Genomic DNA, 16,826 nt, shown 5'->3' on the forward strand with positions numbered 1-16,826 from the left:
CTAGAGTCTAGTAGTAGAGAGCTAGAGTAGGCCTATCTGTCATATCGTGATCAGTAGGTGGCTGAAGTTTTATAAATCTATTCCATGACAAAAACCCTGGCTAGATTTAGATCTAGTGGTCTAGACATCTAGATCTAACTAGAATTAAACTAGAAAACTGAATTAGAGAAGTAGCTTTCTGGATCTAGAACTAGAATCTACATATTACTAATATTAGATCTAGTTGCGTCAAACGCTTAATTTTTGGTTGTTGTTTTTAATAAATGCACATAAAATACATTGTATTTTGGCAATAAAAATACCCAGTTGGTAGTCAGTAATTCTAATAATTAATTAATGAATGACTCTATCAGTATTTGTTTTAGATCTATCAGATTCATATGACTTATTATTTATACTTATTTTATATCATTCGTCCAAGAAAATCTAGCTCTAGATCTATTTCATTTTAGATTAGGCTATAGTTGTTTTGTTGTTTTTTTTTTGTTATTTTATTTAGGCTACAATATTATCAAGATTAACTTTTTCTTTGTTTCCCACGAGACGTGTATGCCTATAGCCTAGTCCTTTCGATAATAAAAAAAAAAAAACGATTAGAAATGCGTAGCTTGGAGTGTCAAAACTGTATTAGGCCTCCTATTTTTATTTCGTGCAATTTAGTATATCGTAACAAATACGCATTTGGCGGAACGGTAGACAGGTCTTCATCCAGATTTAGTGTAAATAAACCAAACACAGAAACACTGAAAGATTGTATTTTCGGAATTTAGATTCTATTTTTTGGAAAATAAGTGGCATTTTATAGGGTGATCGAAAAAAATAACTTTTGTAACGATCTCTTATTCAGGGAAATTGTATCTATTTTATCAGATAGTCAGAAAATGGATAAAGTTTTTACAGATCTAATAAAATATAGTGTGGGGAAGTTTTACTCTCAATGAAGGTCAATCCAAGTGGCTCTCGGAGTAAATTTCTTCTTTGGCATCCTCATCGATTTTTCAAAATGGTATGGTGCGCGAAAAAGATGCGCGACGGCACTTCGACTCTCTTTGTCTTTGTAAAAAACTCGAAGCTGGTGTTCCATTAGTATAGTTCCATGATTAGAATAAGAACTAGTGTTATAATAGTATTTATTTATTTTTATTGACTAATTCTTCATTAGTAACATAATTAGTTCATAGTTTAATTACAGAAACAAAATGCTTCATTCAGACATCACTTTGATTGACACTAATATTACCTTTTTACATTTTTTACTGTGGCGAAGCTAGGTGGGGGGAGGAGGGAGGAGAATTGGAAAATCCCCCTGGACCCCCACTTGAGAAGGCCACCAAATGAGTTGTTTTTTTTTTTTACATCAAATGTTAAATATTACGCAAAATGCAGGGGCCCCCAAAAATGTCAAGCCCCCCGGGCCCCCAAATGATGGAAAATTCCTAGTTACGCCCCTGCCTCTTTACGATCTCTTGAAAATCATACTAGATCTAAATTTAATTTGCAGATCATACAAATGTCTATGTAGAAAGAAAAGTCAGAATATCCGAAGATAAAGGTTTAACAAGGTAGATAATCACATTCGTAATGCTTTTGTTCACATTCCCCTTTTTAGACGTATTACTTCCCTTAGATATATGGTATTATTTCTGTGACTGGTTGTACTTCCCAGGGGGTAGGCGATGTTTTGTCGCGACAGTAGTTTAGGCGCGATGGTCGTTTTGGCGCGAGAGGTTTTGGCGTTAGTTTACGAAACACAAAGCTTTTTATGTTAAAGAAGGTGTTTTTTTCCCACTGTACTAGATGTCTGTAAAATGTTTTACATGTTTCGGATGTTCCTTTAGATTCTGAAGATAATCCCATCCTAGCCCAAACCTCCCGCAGGACGACGGGAGATGGGGCGGGCAGTTCCTGATCTCATGCACAGTCATTTAGACTTAAGTAAATCCGGCCTTTGTTATGATCTCTCTAAGTTAATTTTTGTTTTTGATTTATTTTTGATTTGTTTTGTTTTTTGTTTTACAAGTTTTGGAATGTTCCTTTAGAGTTGAAGATTATTAGATCCTAACTTAAACCAGCTTGGTGGTTAGGGATGGCGGCGGACAGGATTCGAACCCGGGACCATCGAGACGACAGTCCAGAGCGCATACCACACCACCATGCAGCCCTCTAATTAGTATAGTTCTATTTTTGAGCCATGAGTAATAAGGACATCTTATCTGACCTTATGCCTGTTATCAGATAAACGTTTAAAGCCCCCAGCTCGGCTTGTCAGTGTGTAACGCTAAGAATGGCTGTGTGCTGATTAGCATTAATGCTCGTTTTCTATGATTGAACGCTGACTGGACGCTGAATGGACTATGTGTTGCTTGTTTTCCTTTCGGGACACAAGGTAGGTCTTACTTCGTTTATTTAGCCCATTTTCTTGCATTGTTCACATTGTGTGGTGAGCTTTGCTAAGAGTTTTGAGTTAAAATATAGCTTGACAGAGTATCGACTAATCAACACACTCTATCTATCTATCTATCTATCTATCTATCTATCTATCTATCTATCTATCTATCTATCTATCTATCTATCTATCTATCTATCTATCTATCTATCTATCTATCTATCTATCTATCTATCTATCTATCTATCTATCTATCTATCTATCTATCTATCTATCTATCTATCTATCTATCTATCTATCTATCTATCTATCTATCTATCTATCTATCTATCTATCTATCTATCTATCTATCTATCTATCTATCTATCTATCTATCTATCTATCTATCTATCTATCTATCTATCTATCTATCTATCTATCTATCTATCTATCTATCTATCTATCTATCTATCTATCTATCTATCTATCTATCTATCTATCTATCTATCTATCTATCTATCTATCTATCTATCTATCTATCTATCTATCTATCTATCTATCTATCTATCTATCTATCTATCTATCTATCTATCTATCTATCTATCTATCTATCTATCTATCTATCTATCTATCTATCTATCTGTCTCTCTCTCTATATATATATATATAAAGAGAGAGAGAGAGACAGAGACACACACCACACAGCGACAGAAAGACAGAGAGAGACACAGAGAGAAAGAGCGTCATTGAGTAACATTCATGACTAGATTGACCTAGGGTCACGCGTAGGGCGTAATCATCTTTCTTCTTAAAAGTAATTTCTGTATTTTATAAGTTAAGATAAGATCAGAGACAAAGAGGGACAGAGACATAGACAGCTCAATAACAAAAGTAACAATAATAGACCTATTATATTGCAATGTACTACAGAATGTCTGTTTCCTTTGAATGAATTTCGACCCTGGCAGCGCAAGAGAATGGTTATGAGTTCATGGTTAATAATAATAGTATTAGTAACAATAAGATAACTATATTTTCGAGTTAGAATGACGATTGTAAAGAGTATGGGGTCATAGAAAGGGAAGTAGATGACGAGAGATAAAGCATTTTATTAATTATTTTAAATTTCGGCCATAGACGTTCGCAATTTTTTTGTGTATACTAGATTGTTGTAAAGATATACAAGAACATGAAATTAAACTGCTACTTAACTTTAATTTGACCAACATTAAAATATAGAGCATCGGAAGTCCAAAAAGTAAAGAAGCAATGGTACATAAAACACTGACATACAACACAACAACAAGTACAAAAGAATTTTTTAAAATTAACTTTAAAAAACAATAAGACAATTCTATACAGCTGAACAACCTTTGTTGTTATTTTTTATGTATTATTCCCGATGAATATTAGATCCTTGAAAACGAACTAGCTTTCTTAGGTCGCAGTCTGGCTGTTAAACGCGGATCTATGAGCGGACTATTTGTAATCCTGGTCACAATCAATTTGAATACTTTATAAACTCATAAAGAATACATATACAACGGTAACTATCATTCTTTTCTCTCTCTCTTTCACAAACATACTCTCTATTTTGACAACTATTCTACAACTCTCTCTTTATATATATAATTTTAATTGACATATATATAATATAAAGATAAGACAAAAATAATTAAGATTGGCACTCGGAACAACGTCTCAAAAGTTGAAAGCACAGATTCTCTTTTTATCACGAACTGCCAGCTTCCTTATGTCCATGTAGTGCGGAATCTTGGAGTTTTCTTCGACTCAACACTATCTTTCGACCCACACATAATTCAGCTCTGCAAAGGTCTTTATCTGCAGCTGCGTAGATTAGGCCAGATCCGACCCATATTTAACAACGGAGTCAACAAAAACGCTAGCTGTGGCTTTCATACTCTCCCGCCTTGACTACTGTAACGCCGTGCTAGCAGGTATACCTGATGATAAAATAGCCAAACTGCAACGTATACAGAACAACGCCGCACGAATAGTACTTAGAAAAACAAGACAAGATTCTGCTACTACGCTCTTGCGCACGCTCCATTGGCTTCCCGTGAAAGCGAGAATCGATTACAAGGTCGCCACACTTTGTCATCAGTGTATATATAACAATGAGATGCCCTTGTACCTTAGCGAACTGGTTACTCCATATGTCCCCCAGAGAGCCCTGCGCTCAACGCTTTTAGTGGTGCCACGTTTCTCCCTGAAAAGCTACGGTCTGCGGGCTTTTTTAGTGCACGGACCAAAGGTTTGGAACTCTCTCCCAATGAATTCAGACAGACAACCTGCTATACAACTTTCAAGAAGAACATTAAGACCTACTTGTTTAAAACTTTTTTAGATTAGTTTTTGATTTATATTGTCGTGTTTGCGTTTGTAATGTTATTACAGCGCCTTTAGCCTACATTTTGTTTGTTAACAACGCTTTATAAATAAAATCATTATTATTATTATTATTAATATATACCCCCCAGTCTTTCTCCCTCTCTCTCACTTTCTCTATCTATAGTTTAACTTCCGTTTACGTCATCTAATTCAATCAAGTGTTCGCACCGCCTCGCAACATTGTACCCGAATGGGATGTGCATTAAACGTGGGGGGGAGTGCAATCTAAGGGTGAAACTACTGACCAAGATCGCGCTCACAATGGTTTCGTTACGAGCTGAACTCTAGGGGCCGATCATTTGAATTTGTCCGTGTTCCTGCTAAGCTCATTAGGCAAACAGTCTGCTCGGTGAGTCATGGACGTCCTATCTGTCAGTTGGGGGGCGAAACAAGAAGTTCATTAACTCGACCTAATTTAATTTAATCATCTTGATGAATCAGTAGAGTGCTGGTCTGTTCGATTCTTTACGTTTGTGTAGTTTCCAAAGTGTTATTTGAAGTGTTATTTGAAGACAGCGAGAAACAACAACAGAGAATGACACTTTACAGAATGGGGAAATAAAAGGGGGAACTGGTCTAGAGGAACACAGTCGTAGACAAGTCAACTCGCTTCTTCCACAATACCAGTTAAGTTGTTCATCGTCATTTATCGTTTCTATTTTTCTTCAACAATATTTATATATATATATATATATATATATATATATACACACACACACACACACACAGATACACACACACACACACACACACACACAGAGAGTGTCACACATATACATATAACTGTTACTCACATACACATATATATATATGTTACTTGGTTGTGCTATATTGTAGCGAACTTCAAAAGGGAAAAAGCAGCTATTACTATTGGTCTGTCCGTCAGTCCGTCCCGTTTAGGTCGCCAAAACTATAAACGAAATTGAAAAATTTAGATAAAATATTTGCAAAGTTCTGGTGGGAAGACTACTTTTTATCGCGTTAAAATGAATAGTCTCTTTATAAAATTAATTATTCAAGAAGTATTTTTCATAAAATACACCACTTTTTAAATAAAAGGCTACAGAAGAGGTAAGTCACCGACTTCTTCATTGATAATTTTAGCTTCATTAATGGATTCGTGCATTGGTATATTGGTATAAAGAATATTATTGACTCTTTATTATTTTCCCCCAATTTAATTAATTACACATTTAGAATAATTCTCATTCAAACTTGTTTTCTAGTTTTTTTTTACCCGAACAATAGCTTTAGTTGCAAGTGTAGAAAAGGATTACTTTGTATTGGGACTGCAACTAAAGAACTTCTACATTTTATATGACACTGTAGTCCTCTGTGAGACTGTGGTCATTTGTGAGACTGTGGTCGTCTGTAAGACTGTGGTCCTCTGTGAGACCGTGGTCCTCTATGAGACTGCTGTCTTCATTTAGACTGGTACTATCTGAGTGTGTGGTCTTCTATAAGACAGTGGTCCTATTTGAGACTGTGGTCCTCTCTGGTTGGTTGCTTTTTTTATTTAGCTCAAACTACCATGCCATTTTTGTATATAATATTTACGAACTCGGTGTTCATTAATAAGATGTGTTTCCTTAGTGCACAATGTTTTATTGTAATATATACACAAACATTTAGTCGGAAGTTGTTTGTAAGGATTGAGTCAAAAGAAAACTAAACTAAAAAAAAATGGATTTAATTAAAACTAATGCGTCGCCTGCATCACAATGTCTACATACAACATGCAGTATCTTTGAAACATTACAAGACGAATATAGACTTCTGAGATGTTCATAACCTGTCACGCGTTATTTTTGAGTAGCGTGACTTGGACTCCATTAATTGTAATAGAGACAAAAGGTCCACTCTCTAAAAGTCATTTTAATCAACTGTGTTGGTCCATATGTTTACGTGACCTAGTCATTTTCGTGAGTTTAATTTTAATGTCATACAAAAGACTGTGACACAACCCATATTGTACGTAATAAAATACTCAGAAAGACACAAATATAAAGGCACATTCCTCGTTTCATATGCTAGGGCAAATTTGTACAAATGCTCCTTCTTTCCTATTTTATTAGATTAGAGCATGGAATGGGATGCCTGAGCCAGCCAGGAAGACCAGTGACTTGGCAGAATTGAAGACATTGGTAAAGTAACGTCTGTACTACATAAGATAAGGTAAGATATTCTACACACACATATAGGTCGTTACAAAGGACATCACAAGTCATCCTTCACCGGCCTTGATTAAAATGTGTCGTCCCCAATCTAAAAAGATATTGATTCAACGCATGGGCGTAGCCAGGATTTTTTTCGGGGGGGGGGGGGTTTGGGGGGGGTGAATTTTTTTCTCCCTCCTCCCGACCCCCAACCCCCCCCCCCCCCCGCGAAAAAAAATGTATTTATGTGTGTGTGTGTGTGTACATAATCTTTATTACATTCTGACCCTTCATTCTTTCGGAAGACGTTTATTGTGCCCTAGAATAGGTTCTTCCATGAGTTAGTGAAAAAATTGTAGATTCCCGGACATTACTAGCAAAGGGGTCTGGGGGAGCGCTAGGAGCTCCCCAGCGCGGGGCGAAGCCCCGCCGCCAAGCACTATTTCTGATATTGAAAACCAACAAAATGCATATTCTGAGGTATCTACAGTGCATTTTCCTGCTATTAAAAAGTTCTATTTCAAAAACCTAATGTGCTATTCTTACTGACTTAGACCCTCCCTCGTCGTTCGGCGCATTTGCCATCAAGCTGTTTCCATAAAATTGTGGACTCCCAGCCATTACTAGCAAGGGGGTCTGGGGGAACGCCAGGAGCTCCCCAGCCAAGCACTATTTCTGATATTGAAAACCAACAAAATGCATATTCTGAGGTATCTACAGTCCATTTTAATGCTATTAAAAAGTTTTATTTCAAAAACCTAATGTGCTATTCTTACTGACTTAGACCCTCCCACGCCGTTCGGAGCATTTGACGTCAAGCAGTTTCCATAAAAATCTGTCACTGGTAATGTCTGAAGCCTCTTCCCAACTACCATGAGGACCTCAATGAATGAGTGGCGTCAAGTTGTACTAGGATATCATTGCAACTCTTCTTATGCGTAATTCATTTTGTCGGAGAACATGTCCGGCAAACCTCATGCGTCGTTCTCTCACAATCTTACTAAGGGGTCGACTCCCAGTTCGGCATAGGATTTCCTTGATTTAGATCCGATCTCTATAACTGACTCCTAAAATCTGTCTTAGCCATCTTTGTTGAGCCACATTTAGTGTTTTTCAATTTCGGCATATGACTATTCACTGCAGTTTATTAATGGAGCCCTGCCACTGGTAAAAATGTGTAACCTCTCTTGAATACGCTCTTGGAATTAAGTGACTGTAGTTTGCTTTAGATTTTATATCGAAAAGAGAAGTTTTATCGTCAAAATCTTCTGTTGGGGGTTTTCCACCTCAAAATGCTCTGTAGGGGGATCTTAGACTCAAAACCATCTGGAGGGGTTTTAAACTTTAAAAAAAAAAGCCATCTGTAGAAGAAACTCAAAACCCCTGATTGGCTTGGCTACGCTCAAATAATTTTAGTGTGTAATTTGCTTTTTTTTTTATATTGAAGATGTATTTTTAGCACCAAACCCCTCTGAATGGGGGTTTAAACTCAAAACCCCTTTCGGCAACGCTCATAGCATTTTGAGTGCGTAATTTGCTTTTTTTCTTACACTGAAGATGGCGGGGGGTTTAAACTCAAAACCCCTTTGACTACGCTCATAGATTTTAGAGTGAGTAATTTTCTTTTATTTATATTGAAGAGGTAGGCTACTTTTTAGCTTCAAACTCCACTGGAGGGGAGTTTAAACTCAAAACCCCATAGACTACACTCACAACATTTTTAGTGTATAATTTGCTTTTTTTTTATTATTAAAGAGGTATTTTTTACCTTGAAAACTGAGTCAAAACCCATTTAGCTACGCTCATAACATTTTGAGTGCCTAATTAGCTTTTTTTTATATTAAAGAGGTAGTTTATCGTAAATTTTAGACGGGGTTTTAAAATCAAAATCTTCATTAACTGTGCTCTTGGAATTAGGGGATTTTCGTTTGCATTTTTTTTTTGTTTTGTTTTATAGAAGCGGGGGAGTTAACTGCAAAAACCCCAGGTAGGGGGTTTAAAACTCAAAACCCTGGTAGGGGGTTTTAAACTCAAAACCCCTAGTAGGGGTTTTTAAACTCGAACCGCTCTGGTAGGGGTTTTAAACTCGAACCCCCCTGGTAGGGGTTTTTAAACTCGAACCCCACTGGTAGGGGGTTTTAAACTCAAAACCCCTTTGGTTGTGCTAGGGCAAGTGATGGTTTAGTATTAAAATCTCACCTAAAATAAACAAAATCAAAGCAAAAAATCAGTCACTAAATTCCGACTCCCCCCCCCCCAAGGGGGGGGGATTTCATTTCGGGGAGGGGGGGGTTTGAACCCCAAGAACCCCCCCCCCCTGGCTACGCCCATGATTCAACGTCACACTTTGTTTATTTCATTTTCTCCCCTTCGTTTGTTTTAATTTTTTTTTCATAAAGGCAACTTTAATTTCTAGTTGATTGGATCAATGGAATGACAACTCTGGATAAGAGATGATGGATGACTAATGTCCCTTGTTTTCATTTTTAATGAGGTCTTGAGTCCCCTAGCCATAGATTCTATAAGTAGTGCAATTTGTTATTATGGAGAGGACAGAGAGGGGAGCGGGAAGGGGAGAGAGAGAGAGAGAGAGAGAAGGAAAGAAAGAGAAGAGAAAGAGGGATGATCCAAGTGGGGAAAAAAGAACAAAAGAGAATGAAGGAGCGAGAAAGAGAGAGCGAAAAGAGGAGAGAGAGAGAGAGAGATAGACAGTAGAAGAAGGCAGAGCGAGAGAGAGAAAGAATCAGAGAAAGAGACAGAGAGGAAGTGGGAAACGACTTTATGCGCCAATGTATGAGGACTATCTATAGACATCGACCGGAATATTCGACCTATACACATATCTAGACTAAACTTAAATATTTCTCACTCACTCAATCACTCACTCACTCACTCACTCACTCACTCACTCACTCACTCACTCACTCACTCACTCTATCTATCTATCTATCTATTTATCTATCTATCTATCTATCTATCTATCTATCTATCTATCTATCTATCTATCTATCTCTGGAGGATCTGACTGTTACACAGAACTGACGATTTCCTAGTCGATATGCACAGACAAATGATTTGAGATTCATTGGTCAGAATTATTTTCTTCGAGTTGAACTTTGTCCTTGATCATTCATTCGGTGTCTTGCACTACCCCCTCCCCCACCCGGTCCCTTTCAATACATCCTTCAGTCATCTCCCCACCACCAGGGGCGTAACTAGGGATTTGGGGGCCCGGGGGGATTGACCTCTTTGGGAGCCCCTTGCATTTTGACATTCGACATACGACATGAGATAATGTACTCAAAAATAAATAAGCCCCAAATCAAATTGGTTCAGTATATCAGTAAACTTAACAAAAAGTAATCATCAAGACTCTTAATGAATAATACCGTTGTTTAATAGTTAAATATTGCACAAGTGACAAATCTAAATTGATATCGCTTCACGTCGTGCATTCTGTGCAGCAAAGACATCTGTCACAGATGCCATTATAGATTTATTTGTATATTTCACATTTAAAAGCTTGTGTGTAAATAGAAATATAAACCCTTGACTGAGCCTCAGGAATTACCCCACAAATCTAGATCCTTGACAGCGCCTCAGGTTTTACCCGAGACGTAATTACGATGTTGCAAATCTATTGGTTGATTTGAAAATAAATAAAGACATTTTAGCGCCAGAGAATTGACGAGAGTAGAAAGAACGCCAGTCGATGAAAGAATTTCCTAGTAGACAGTCGCGTTTTCTATGAGCTCTGATTTAAAGCCTTTGTAATATTATTTATGCTTGTTGATCTGTAACTTGTACATAAGCTGTACTTACGTTTTATATTTAAATAAAGTTCCAGAGTTGTGTTTTAACAAAGAATCTTTTATTGTGAATCCTAGATCGTCATTTATTCAACTATTTTAATTCAAGTGAAATCCCCGGCACCACAACACACGTTGTGACAACATCTATAACATCAACTACATCGATACTTTCTAGTATTTGTGACTTCACTGACATTAAAACCATGATAAGCCTTTCTTGCGTCAGTGTGCTCCTGAGATACTTTTTGATGAGCTTGAGCTTTGAGAATGATCTCTCACATGACGTAATGGAAGTGGCCTGAGTTAGCGGTATTCGGTATTGCGAGCTTTCATTTGATAAAAATTTATTACAAAGACGAAAGTAGGCCTATTTTCTAATTCAAAAAAAAATAATAATGACATTTTGCTTATCCCTACCCAGACTAGGCCCCGCGCGATCCGTTTCGCATAGGGCCCCGCAAATGCTAGTAGATATCACTCTTAAAAACTTTGAAAGGAAGGGTGTGATAATAACTTCAAAAGGAAGGATGTGTTGATATTATATGATATTACGTCATTATTTTTTGTTTATGTTTTATGTGAAAGCAAAAGGATTAGCTGGAAATAAAAAGAGAGTTTCCATTGAATTGAGGAAAGATGAATAAAGGGGTAATAACTCGAGTGTGAAGTTTAATTGTGAAATTATAGACGCCAAACCCGAATAATGGACAATTTTAGCATTATTAAGAATAACTTTTAGATCTGTTATACTCGATTCTGTAAATTTTGCTTCAAGGTTAATTAGTGTAGCCATATAATACTCGCCATTTAGCTCTATTATTTGTAAAGGTAACAAGATACCTGGAATTCGCTGTATATCATGCAGTTTTATTCGTGGCAACAAAGTTTAAAATGTAGGACTAATTTTCTTTTTTTTTTAAATTGATCTCTGTGGGAAAAAAATATTTTTAAAATGTCAACAAAGTCAACGTACTGATAGACCTAGATCTAGTCTTTGTGATAAATTTAATCCATAAATGTTGAAAAAAAAAGACACCCGTTGACACTATTGGTCAATCAAATATATTAATTTATGTATTTACAAATAAATTTCGGACACCCATTTGGGGGCCCCCCCTAGGTGGGGGCCCGGGGGGATTTTAAAATTCTCCCCCCCCCTTAGTTACGCCACTGCCCACCACCAAACCAATCACTTTGTAACCTTATCGAAGACCTCCCCTGCTTTTTGAAATGGATTTATGTATGAATCGATTGTTTCGCTTTTTTTTTTTTTTTTTGTGTACGTTTTATTTTAAAATCGCCAATTTCCTTTATTGATTTCTCCCCCGTAGTTGGCAAGACATGTATTGTTAAGAATTAACGTTTTGTTTTTAGTTAGCCGTACCCGGTTGAAAAGTTTTGCTCTGTGGGTGGCGAATGCGTTAGAAGATCTTGAAAGTGGTTTATCGTTCCTGGGGGTGGTGACTTATGTGCAACGTTGGTTGGAATGTAATCTCTTTATCTGATGAATTGACGTCACTTCAACAAAGGTGCAAATAGATGAACAAGGTGGTGTCCTATCAATTAGAATGTGGGGAATAGATGAATACTGACAAGGAGATAACATACTTGTTTAAATATTTAAGAATAAAATTAACTCTAATTTAAAAATACTCCACAAAGTTTTTATATTTTTTTTATTCTTGAAACTTGTGCTGCAGAATAAACAGAATTATATTTTAAATTCTTTATATTAAATATATATATATATAATATATATATATATATATATATTTATATATAAAATGTTAGTAGGTATGCAAAACTAATAGCTGTAGTTATAAACTAAGTAAGCAAAGTCGATTTAGTTTACACTATGCAAATCAAAAGTGATGACATTTTTTCAAAGATACAATTTAAAGTAAATGGAAAAGTTGACTCTAGGAAAATTCTTTTTACAAATCTGTCTGTCTGTCTGCCTGTCTGGTTAAAGATTTTACACGTTATCTCTCCCACACCCATTCTCGGATCAAGTTGAAACCTAAAACTATTATATATTGTACCTAACAAAACATTAAAAAATTACCCAATTAGTCAATTAATCGTTGGTAATTAATTATTTTGTTTGGTATCGAATAAGGGAAATAACCCCTTCATTGTTGATATAGGTGTAAGTGCGAAGCTATATTCCTTGAATAAACTTTTTCTTTTGCTTTTTTCTTTTAAAAAAAGCTATTTTTAATACAATCTAAATTAGATTTGTTCTTTAAACCGCTGTTTGACATGTGACCGACACTTGTTATTTAATTGTAATTAAACCAATCTGGGAGACGAAAAGGCTTGGAGATCTAGACCACTGACAAAACTATCTTGGCACATTGTTAGCAAAAGTATTTGCTGGTTTAGGGCGTTGATGATATGCAGATTTTAGTCTCCACCCCTCCCCCGTGTTCTCCTATTTCCTTCAAACCTAGAACACAATTAGTTTCAAAACACAGAGACTCAAATTAGACGAACACCTTGTGGCACGTTGAAACTTACCACGCCTTTACGTTGAAATCAAGGGGAAGCTACTCACCTTGGAATATAAATAACTCCTTATTGCCTTTTCCGTGTAACGCTCGGATTTAATTCGAAACTCGCTGACAAGCTCGATGGTTGTTAGTAGACCCACGCAAAGTTGTCTCGTCCTTGAAATCTTTTGGGGGCCACCAAGACTGGGCCCTATTTTTTTGTGACCACTAAATGATGTGTAATCAGGGATCAGGAATCTTGTCTTTTGGGCTTATGGGACTCGTTGGGGAGAGACCCACGGTCAGTCAGGATTAGATCGCCTTGGAGGACAGACATGGGAGAGTGGCCTGAGGCTGTGCCAGAGAAAACAAGGCGGCGAGGCCAATTTTGTCAAGGCTGCATGCACGCCCTGAATAGATAGAAGGTCAAAACACAAGTAATACAAAACACACACATACTAACACTCACACACCCATTAAAACAAAGTCTAACCTTGTAAGTTAAAAATAGCTGTGTTACGTGTCACGTGTTTTCCGGTTTTAGGGAAGTTTGGGAAATCAAGGAAGGTAATTTTAGCTAAATGGGACATTTTGGGAATGAGTTTTTGTGTAATTGTCTTGGTCGTTAAACAAAATGTTTTATGACTTAGAAAATAAAAATCGTAAAAGAAAATAAACGACAATAGTTTGCACGTGAACAAATTTTTAAAATCTTAAAAACAACAAACACGAAGTAAAGTTTTTAACGAAACATTCTAAAACATTTAACAAGCCAAATATATGTATTACATAAATTAGAACATATTCACTTTTTATATATGTTCATTCAGTCTGCTCAATACACTCATCCACTTTGTAGAAATGTTTGTGTATGCGTGCCTGTGAGCAAAAGATTTACAAAATTCTTAAAAACATGATTTTGTGGTGACCTAAAAAAATTTTTTAGTGACCTTCTTAAAAACAGTTGTTGTGACCTTCTTAAAACAAGACTTTGGAGTGACCTTCTCTACACACTACTTTGTGGTGACCTTCACAGTGTATGCCTTTGTGGTGACCTTCTCAATACATGACTTTGTGATGACCTTCCTTAAGCCTGGCTTTGTGGTGACCCCAATATATGACTTTGTGGTGACCTTCTCAACACAAGAGACAGCTCACTGCGGGTTATCGATCTCAATGTTTCACTCTTTCAATTATTTAAAAAGAAAAAACAACAACAATTAAACAACAAAGTGAAACCCAAAACTCTACACAATTTGTACCGAGTTAGCCTCGACTGTAGTGTTATTGTGTTGTAGTGATTTGGGAGCCACGTGACATCCAATGGACGTGTGTGTATGTGTCAAGTATCTTCAAATAACAATAAACTTCACAAACAATGCAGAATGCCCCACCGTGTGACGCAGAGGAAATAATCTCATTGCTCAATGAACGTCCTGATTGGTCCATACAGAAGTAATTTGCGCTATGTTCACGTGACGCTTTCTGTTCTGACTTAAGTCTGCTATCACTAAATCAATGTACTTAATAGTGATTTTTTTTTTAACAACCTTCCCTTACAAGGCTTGTTAATTAGTCGTACGAAATTCCAATTACAGCTGATAACCACCACCACCTTTTTTTTTTGTTTTGAGAAACTATGCTAGGAGGGGAATTCTAGAATGATTGGTACGTAGAGTACGTACTATAAAACTGATCAGACTTCTTCCCAAGAGAGGTTAGATCGTGCCAGACAAACTCATGAGAGAAGTGTGTATCAATGAGCCACGCCCGAAAGATAGAAATTCTAGAAATGGATGAGAATTACTAAGGGCGGTAAAAACAAATGCCGATATTTTCATTTTGATGTATTAGTGTTGACTACAGACTGAATGTGTGATGCTTTAGAGAGACGTCATTGAGGAAGTAATATAGACGGTACTAGAAGTACTTCATTGTAACTTAATCTTTTAAAAGGATTGTGATGCTAACTCAGTTGTTGGTGTGTTTTCATTTTTTCTTTCTTTTTTTACTCGACTGATGTGGTGGTATAAATTGCATTAACCTCCTATATACTTTGTAGGTCGCCGCTTTAAAGCTTGAAGATAACAATAGATAAGTATAAAACCTTCTATTTTCATAAGCGATTCGCTGGCACAGTGGTTAGTGTGTTGGCTGGAGGAGGATTTTGCGCTCGAGTTCGAATTCAGGTCTTTCACCTTTTTTAAAATTATTATTAATGTAGTCCTAACCTCCGTTGCTTGAAGTTCCTAAGGATTTTTGCATGAGTGGAATTAATATGGCCTCAACGCGTCCTCAACATGGCCTCAGCGTAACACCTTCAGTAGGGACGTGCCTAAGTGGGTGCAGATACACAAACAACGGGTGACTAAACTGACCCCCCCCCAAACCCCTTTTTTCCCAGTGAAATACCCCGGATGTCATGAGACAGAGCCGCCACGCCGTTCAACAACAGAGGTGATTCTTAGAGTCTCGTGAGCAGCCCATTCAATGGACGTGGCGGTCACATAATAGAAGTGCGAAAGAATTTCCCGGGATGCGTAGCCTTCAATCGTAAAGAATCTAGATGCAGGGCCGGTGGTCATAATGGTGTGACCCTGACTCAAGATTGTTTTCTCAAACTGTTGGTAAATATTCAGAACGAAATGGGGGGGGGGGGGGGCGAAGAGTCACTGCCGACCACTGGGAGGGGAAAATAAGAACTAAATATGACAATTTGAAAAGCATCGGACTTGGATCTCAACAAACTATTTTCTTAGGTCTGACTAGTTTCTTAGGTCTTACTATTTTCTTAGGTCTGACTAGTTTCTTAGGTCTTACTATTTTCTTAGGTCTTACTATTTTCTTAGGTCTGACTAGTTTCTTATTTTCTCTTATTTTAGTGTCAAAGAGAAAAAAAAAAGTGCGATCTAAAGGTCACCTGTTTCTATGGCTGAAGATTTACGAAGGTGTCATGTGTCAAACACAACGACAAACCGCATTTACTTTCCAAAATTAATGTCAGGCTCCCATTTGAGTTGCCAGTTGGGCGTCTTAAATATTCCAAAGTTCTAAATTCTAGTCTTCACCGAGATTCGAACCCTGTACTTGGCCAGAGCCCTTCTGTTCGGAAGCCAATTGGGTGTTACGTGAAAGTATAAGCCGTGCAGGTATTGGAAGCGTGTCCATAAAGTCACTTCCCCAGACAGAGACTTAACTATTCTTAAAGCTTAAACTGTTAGGATAAAATACTTCCTGCGGTAGAGATGCACTTTGAGGCGCTGAGGTGGAAGCAGGACATGGATACCCCACCACGTGATCCTGTCACCACACACCTTCCAATGTCTAATGATTGTTTGTTTTTTTAATGTAGAAGAAAGGATTTACTTTTATTGAAGTTATCCTCCGCTTTTCTAGAGTTATCTTCCTTGAGCCCAAGAACCCTTGACTTTGCAATGTTGGTATCATATTGCTATAATGTTTCATGTTACCATCGAGCCAAGTTTCATTGTATAGGATTTATTACCAGTGTCATGTGACATCAATGGACAGGTGTATGTCTGTTTATCAGGGGACATCATTCTCTGTTTGACACAATCATTGTCTTGAA

At 37.0% G+C, this 16,826-nt stretch overlaps 1 protein-coding gene across 2 annotated transcripts in view; it reads left to right on the forward strand.

Annotated features, from left to right (window-relative positions):
• The first annotated feature begins 2,284 nt into the window (after window positions 1-2,284).
• LOC106053164 (uncharacterized) overlaps window positions 2,285-16,826 on the forward strand; it is a 54,925-nt gene continuing 40,383 nt past the window's right edge. The window contains exons 1-2 of one of the 2 annotated variants that reach the window (XM_056012221.1): window positions 2,289-2,386; window positions 6,853-6,952. The gene's annotated coding sequence lies outside the window, so the exon portion shown is untranslated. Of the gene's footprint in view, window positions 2,387-6,852; window positions 6,953-16,826 lie in introns of both variants that reach the window. The other variant, XM_056012220.1, reaches the window with a different exon arrangement.

The sequence above is a fragment of the Biomphalaria glabrata genome, chromosome 15, assembly GCF_947242115.1.
Source record: "Biomphalaria glabrata chromosome 15, xgBioGlab47.1, whole genome shotgun sequence".
Lineage (NCBI taxonomy): Eukaryota > Metazoa > Mollusca > Gastropoda > Planorbidae > Biomphalaria > Biomphalaria glabrata.